Raw genomic sequence first — 7,992 nt, 5'->3', positions numbered from 1 at the left:
CTGAGATCTAAACTATAACCACAGAACATTATCTATCTATCTACTATCTATCTACTCATCTAAAATTGGACATGAGGGCTGTTTCCAACACTTGAATATTGTACCAGTACATCAATAAACATAGGTGTACATTCCTCTTTTTGAATTAGTTTATTTTTTGTATGTGTGTTCTTTGAACAGATAGTTAGAAGTGGTCTTGATTATGTTACTCTGAGTTTAATTACCTAAAAATCTCATATAATAAGTCATAGTAGCTCACAAAACTAAGCAAAAATTTAAAAAAATATCACTGCAAAAATTTAGGAAGATTGAGGAGAGCCCGAGTGATAGCACAGTGGTAGGGCATTTGCCTTGAACATGGCAGACTTGGGACAGAACAGATTTGATCCCCTGCATCCTATATGGTCCCCAGAGCCTGCCAGGAGCGATCTTTGTGTGCAGAGCCAGGAGTAACCCCTGTGTGCTATCTGGTGTAGTCTAACCCCCCCCAAAAGTAGAAAGATTGAATAAAAAATTATCAAAACAAGCAAAAACACAGATATGGCAAGTAAAGAGAAAAAAGAAAAGAAAAAACTAATTATAATTAATTACCCAAATAAATTTATTTACACAAATAAAATGTACAATAAACTATTTCATCACATGAGAGAGTAATCCTAAGTAGACTTTATTGATGTGTCTAGCAGTATTTTATTAGTAGAGAGAAAACATAGAAACACTGGAGAGAAATTGACACTGAAAAGTATTGCATGCCTTAAAAGTCACCTATCAATAACTTCATAAAACAGCTATATAATTATATTTTTTAAAAAAGTTGTAAAAACTTCATAAATAACCTTCATTTAATCAAATTAAAATATTGAAAGGTATTGGTATTTGCTTGAGTTCTAAACTACAATAAAACATCTGACAATGTAGCATTTAAATATTATCTATGTTATAGCTATTCTATATTTATATTGTGTATATATAATATACTATATAACATATATATATATATCAACTACATGAACTAAGACAAAGTTACTAGTAACTGATATCTTTTCTAAGAATTTCAAATATCTAGTTAAAATAATACAACAACAATCCAAATAGTAAAATTTTTGTCCTATATATTGACAGTGGCTATTATTTTGGTGGTTTTTCAGAGAATCAAATGCAGGGCATCATAGTTGATCTGTCACTGACCACAGACATGGATTAATGTGTTTTATAATTATGCCATGCTAATATGAAGTTAATAGAGGTTCTAGAAAAAGTAAAACGTACATTAAAAATCTTCAATATAAAGGTGCAGCCTTCATATTTTGTTTATTGGCAAGAATACAGAATTGAAAATAAGACAGTGCAATTGTATGGAAATTTCCTGGACAATTCTAATCTGTATATAGTTTATGAGTGATCATTCACTGATAGATTGAGAATTTCTGTTTTCTTTGGATCAGACAGTTTTATTAAGTCTGTTGCATACATTCAAATCTGTTCTCAGGTTTTGTAGATTCCTGTGAATGGTATTGATGGGTCATATGGAGGCTCAATTTCTAATTTTTTTGAGAAATATTTATATTGTTTTCTAAAAAGGCTGGACCAATTGACATTTCACCAGCAATGAATGACAGTTCATTTCTCATCACTTCCATACTAGCACTGGACTGTGTGGTTGGGCGGAGCCCAGCTGGGGTAGCTAAAAGATTTCTCTCATCCTGATGGTTCTCTTATCCTCAGGTTGCATTGGCTTGGTTGAAAATGGTTCTTCTGAGTCAAAAAGGCACCATTACTAGTCATTTTGGCTGCATCGGCTTCTTAGAAGCTAAAAAATCTTTTGAGCTTCTTATATTTGTTTAGCTATTAAGATTTCCAGATAAAGCTGTTATGCTTTTTCATATGCCATGAGTTCTATAACCCTTCTGGTCCTTTTTAATGTGTTTTAGATACAAAAAACTGCTTAAATAGAAACATTATTTATCTCTTCTTAAATGCCATGGTTTGCTCTTCACTGAATTTAATATGAGGATGCTTACAGACTTTGCCACATTGTGTTATGGGTTCAATAAATATTTAACCATACGTAGTCACCCCTCATTTCAAATCATAAAAATAGAAATATAATGTATGAAAATCAAAATTATACCTATGTTGTTTTTTGCAATTGTTATATTTTAATTATTACCAATGGCTTGCTAAAAGTCCATTCCTAAATATCTTATAAAGTTCTTATAATGATACTGCAAATACTTTATCAAATGTAATTTTCAGAGAACAATTTCATAAAATAAAGGGGTATTTATTTTGAATCAGTATTCATTAATAAAATTTTATATTAACTTGAACTTTAACATGCAAAGTATAAAAATCATTATATCAAAAATTGAATTCAAGTTATAGATTTATAAATATGATTCTGTGGTAAAATGTGACAGAAACTTACATAATTCTTATAATTGCATAATCAAAAGTATATTGCATAAGAAGAAAATAGTGATTACTAGATATACATACTTAAAAGTATGTGGGGGTGGAGTGGAATGGGTACACTGGTTGTTTAGGTTCCGGGCCACTTCCAGCTGTGCTCAGGGTTCGCTCCTAGCTCTACACTCAGGAATTACTACTGGCAGTGCTCAGTGGATCACATTAGTTCTAGAGAATAGAACACAAATCTGCCTTGAATAAAGTAAGTGCTTCACTTGCTGTACTGCCGTGGCCTCAGTTTTTAAAGTTTTAAAATGGCTCTATCTTTTTCAGGTAGAAGAAAGAAACCATACAAATATAAATCAACATATGTAAGGAGTATAGCTATTAATGTGTTTGCATTGCTAAAAGAAATACAGCCAAATATAAAGATATTTAGGATATTAAAACATGAATTAAGGAATATTTTACTGGTCATTTACAGAGATAGAGACTTAAGATATTAAGTAATAGCTAGTAATGAATTGCTTACTCTCTAAATTGTTCAGGCCTTTGTTGTAATAATTTGTAAGTTCATTCTTAAAAAATAACACTTCATAATATCTTTGTATGGTTTCATTAATTGAGGCTCAGAGTTTTCACATTTTGAGTTTGTTAATATATTGCATTGATGATTTTTTGTTGTTGTTGTTTTTTGGGCCACACCCATTTGATGCTCAGGGGTTACTCCTGGCTAAGGAGCTCAGAAATTGCCCCTGGCTTGGGGGGACCATATGGGATGCTGGGGGATCGAACCTCGGTCCTGATCCTTGGCTAGCGCTTGCTAGGCAGACACCTTACCTCTAGCGCCACCTCGCCGGCCCCGCATTGATTATATTTATTATAAGTTGCCTAAACTTACTCAATTACTCATATAATTTAGGTTACCTGAAACAAGTTGTATATCATACAGAAAGACTCCTTTCAGATAAATTTCCCTCCTTTTTGCTTATTCATCTCAAAATTATGAAGGTCCTTCACCTTTCACAAAAATGGGTAATATTGAAGTAATATTGGAATACTGTTATAACAATAAGTATAATTAATAAAATATCAATAGTAACCACTCTGTATTAAGTGCTAACCCTGTGATAGGCATGAGATGAAGCACACAAATACTCATCCACTTAATCCTCATAGATAACCAATGAGGTAACATTTCACTGACTAACAAATTGGAACTTCAAAAATCTCAGGTTTTACGAATAGAGACTAGTGAGCAACTCTGTCAGATTCTAATAATCTAATAAAACATAAGGTTAATGAAATAACTGACACTCTTCTAAACCAAAATAACTCATGTATGCGCAGGATGCAATTTAGGTTCTGAAAAGAAAGTAATATGATCAATTACTATTAACATTAAAATGAGAAAAGCAGTTTCATTGTTCACATATTCTATTACTCATTTAAAATTCAATCTATGCAGACAATTTTAAAACAAAGAATACAAAGAACATAATTTGAATTAAAATGTTACATACTTCTGATTCTAGTGTAAGCGTTGGAGGGTATTTAAAATTCCCGTATGAATATCTATAAATTGGACATTTACATAAAAGAGGTTTTACTTTTGAAGACAGAATATTGGAACTGCAGGGTATGTATGTGCATATTTCTGTATAATGAGTCAAATTGGAATGCTGATACCTGTAAGCAAAGGAATTGCCAACTTTAAGAATCTAAAATAGTCCATTATAAAAAGTATTTAATTGACACAAAAATAGTAATATTATGTTGCCTCTTTTATTGGCTTCTTGTGGGGGTAATATGTACATATAAAACATATAAAAAGCTTTAGCAATTCTACATTCTATTGACTTTAATGATAGATACAGCATCATGAAAATTTATAGTATATATGCTTTAGTCATATGTGCTAACTTTACAGTCAAAATAAGATTATTTTAGTTGTCATCATATATAACAAATATAATTGAGAATACATATGTCATACTATGGTCAAACATGCTACCTATATTTCATTTAGCTTTCTAAAAACTGAACCTTAGACAAAGTGAGAATAACTATAATATGAACTTAAATTGCATTATTCTTATTTCAAAAAAACATTGCCTCCTTCATATAATTTTAATAATATTTTTAATTAAAAGCCTTAACCAGTATTAGAAAGTTTTACTTAGATTTAAAATATTCATTAAAATTTAAATTTTTATTTTAAAACATTTAATTTAAGTACATTTAATGACTAGTTTAAATTCAAATATTATTTATATTTTATTGGTTCTTATACTAAATGGATGATTCAGGATAAAATATTTTTCAAAATTTTCAGAATCTGGCTGCCAAATTTTAAACTACTTTTACTGGCTGTAATATTTGCATAAATTTAAACTACTTTTACTGTCTTGATATTTGCATAAATTGAAAATGACACTTGAATAGAATAACAATGTTTGTAATTCTATACTATTTTCTATACTGTTATTTGTACTTTCACTTTACCATACAAAAATCTCTCTCACAGTTTATTCTGTCTATGATGTAGTGAGGTAAGTGAAGAAGACAAATGGACTCAATTATTTGCCATGATGTAAATGTGTAATTGACAACAAATATGAATCTAGATTACCTAGATAAAAACTATCAAACTATAGAATTTTAAATTAAATGAATATATTGATTTGAGACACTAATTATATCTCTAATTATATCTAAGGTTTGATATATATTACTTTGAATTTAGTTTTGGATTCTATACAAAGCATTATTAAATAGATCTGTACATAGTAAACATTTAAATTTTTAATTATGAATTTTTACAAACCTGAATCATATTCCTTTATTATTCTTTTCTTCCTGGCTTTTCGGTGACACCCAACCATGCTCAAGTTTAACTCATGACTCTTAGAGATGCCAATTGTACTATCTCTACAGATGCCCTTGAGAATGTTCTTTCTCTTAAGGAATATGTAGTTTTATGAACAGACAGTGTTTGATGAAGGAAACTTGGTTGTTGTAACACTAACATTGAATGCAATGCCAAAAAATATACTGACTTATTCATTCATTCATTTATTCTTTCCATTCACTAGAAAAACTGCATCTTTTTCTTAGTTAATTCTATTTTGGGAGGAAGTACTGACTTCTAATTTAACAATCATTTAACAGTAAATTTTTAGTCAAGTTAAACTGTAAATGATTTGGAACTTAAGAAATTCCCATTAAGTTATTTAAGATACTGAATGTTTATTAGGTAATTATTTTCTAGAGAAGTTTTTGATCTCATAATACTTAATGTTTTTTTTTTGTGAGTGTGTTTGAAAAATGTATCTTTTCTTTGCCTACAACAACTATTCTGATAACTATGATCCAGTGATCAAATAATTTTTCCACTTTCCTACCACTTTCTAGGGGATGGTGGAGAAGAGATTTTTCCAAAGTGGTGATCGGGATACCAGGGAACTAACTGCTCACATTAACACTTGGCAGGCTTATAAAACTATGTGGTGACAGGAGTCCTACATATCTCAGCCACATATAAAACTGCATTTTAAGCCCTCTATTATCAGACATCTTTTTAAAAATATTTTTTGGTTTGGATCCATACCCTGTGGTGCTCAAGGGTTATGTGACTCTGTGTTCAGAAATCACTCTTACCATTTCTGGGGATCATATAGGATGCCAGGGATCAAACAAGGATCAACCTCATGCAAGGCAAATGTCCTACCCACTATATTATGGTACTGGCCCCACTTTTTAATTTTTTAATATAAATTTTAATAGAGTAAGCAAGCTGATTTAATTATATACAGGATGTGTTTTTACCACTAGTATATAGGATGTATTTGTACTAGAAGTATAGACTTCAATAGTATAGAGATAGAAAATTACATCAGTGTCCAAAATATACTATTCTACCTTAATTAGAAATTCATACTGACTTCTAACCTCAGCACAAAATACATCTTTAAGTTGACATTTGCTTAGTTTTGAATAGCAGGCAAGCATGTATTCAAATTTGTTGCCCCCTTTTTTTTGACCAAGTCTCTTCATTAGTTCTATGGAATTTGTTAAATTTTTACATATTAAAATATAAAATATGTAGAGATGACAGTAAAAGATATCTATACTTTAAAAGGTATACTATAATTAATTAATTTAAAATGTAGATTAAATTTAATTAATTAAAATACATGAAGCTGCGGCTGTAGTAGCAGCACAGTGTTAGGGGTGTTTGTCTTGCACACGGCTAACCCAGTATGGATGTAGGTTTGATCCTTAACATCCCATATAGTCCCAAGCCAGAAAAAATTTCTGAATGCAGAGCCAGGAGTAACCCCTTTGCACCACTGAATGTGACCAAATAAAACACACACAAAAGAACCTTAAAACTAAACTTGATTAATCCTCTTATTAGTACAATTGATTCAGCATTATTCTATTACCCTATCATTTCTAAAAATTATGTCCTATCGAGAAAGGTTCTTTACTTGTGTATTTCTATTTCATGGATTGAAATATGTCCAACCATAAAGAAAGATAAGTGGAAGTTCTTTCCCACACTAACTTTCAAAGCTTATTTTGGAAATCGTATCCTTGCAGATAAAATCAAGTTGAAATGAATTATTCCACCAAAATTAAATTAGATTATGTACTTCCAAAACACACAAATACATTTAGAGATGACGATGTTGAGGTGTAGAAATTGGACAAATATGTGGACAAGGCAATGAACGTCAATCTTTCCAATGTTCTCCAAAGAAATCAGAGCTGTTGTAAAGAATTGGCCCTGAATTATCCAGGTGGAGCATAATCTAATTAGCACAGTGATTTCAGACTTTTAGACTCCAGAGTGATGGGTTATTATTATCATTGTTTTAAGTCATCTAAAATGTGGTATTTTATTTTGTTATTCCTCTAATATTAACCCATATCTTACTAGCAGATCATGTAGTATAATTATTTTTCTTTAAATACCTGTAAATGGGAACATTTAATGTTGCATAGTGAAGAGTATCTGGGATGATTTTTTTGGCACTTAAAATAAAAATAGTTCAAATTGCTTTGAAGAAACTATTATTTTCTCTGTGTATATGTGTGTTGATGAGAAAACAAAAATAATGGAGAAAAGTTGAGAAAATTTCTTTTGTACTGAAGAATGTATATTTTATGATATAATGTTACAAAAAAGATGAACATTAAAGATACTTATTATTATGTCCAATAAAGTATTATAAGAATTGAAGAATTATTAGTAAACACTAGAGGAACAGAGATCTTTGTAAAAAAAAAGTTACCTTTTGAGAAAACTGGTTTCTTCTAACTGAATGTTAAAACTTAAGAAGTGTGCTGAATTTTGAAATAGTATATTGTTATGGAAAAGTTAAGTAAAAAGTTAAGTAAAAGAAAAAGTTGAGTAAAATACATAAATCACAGCTTTGTTTCTCCTTGTTCTTTATAGTAAAAGTGATACAGCAAAAGATGAATTAAGGAATTTTTCATCAAAAAAGTATCAACATTAGATTACTTTGAAAGATTTAAGCATATAAAGATTACCTACAATTTTTACTCTGTTTTTGA

This window comes from Suncus etruscus, chromosome 3 (genome assembly GCF_024139225.1).
Source record: "Suncus etruscus isolate mSunEtr1 chromosome 3, mSunEtr1.pri.cur, whole genome shotgun sequence".
In the NCBI taxonomy this organism is placed as follows: domain Eukaryota; kingdom Metazoa; phylum Chordata; class Mammalia; order Eulipotyphla; family Soricidae; genus Suncus; species Suncus etruscus.
The sequence above is the reverse complement of the archived record's forward strand: the minus strand, read 5'-3'. Positions refer to the sequence as shown.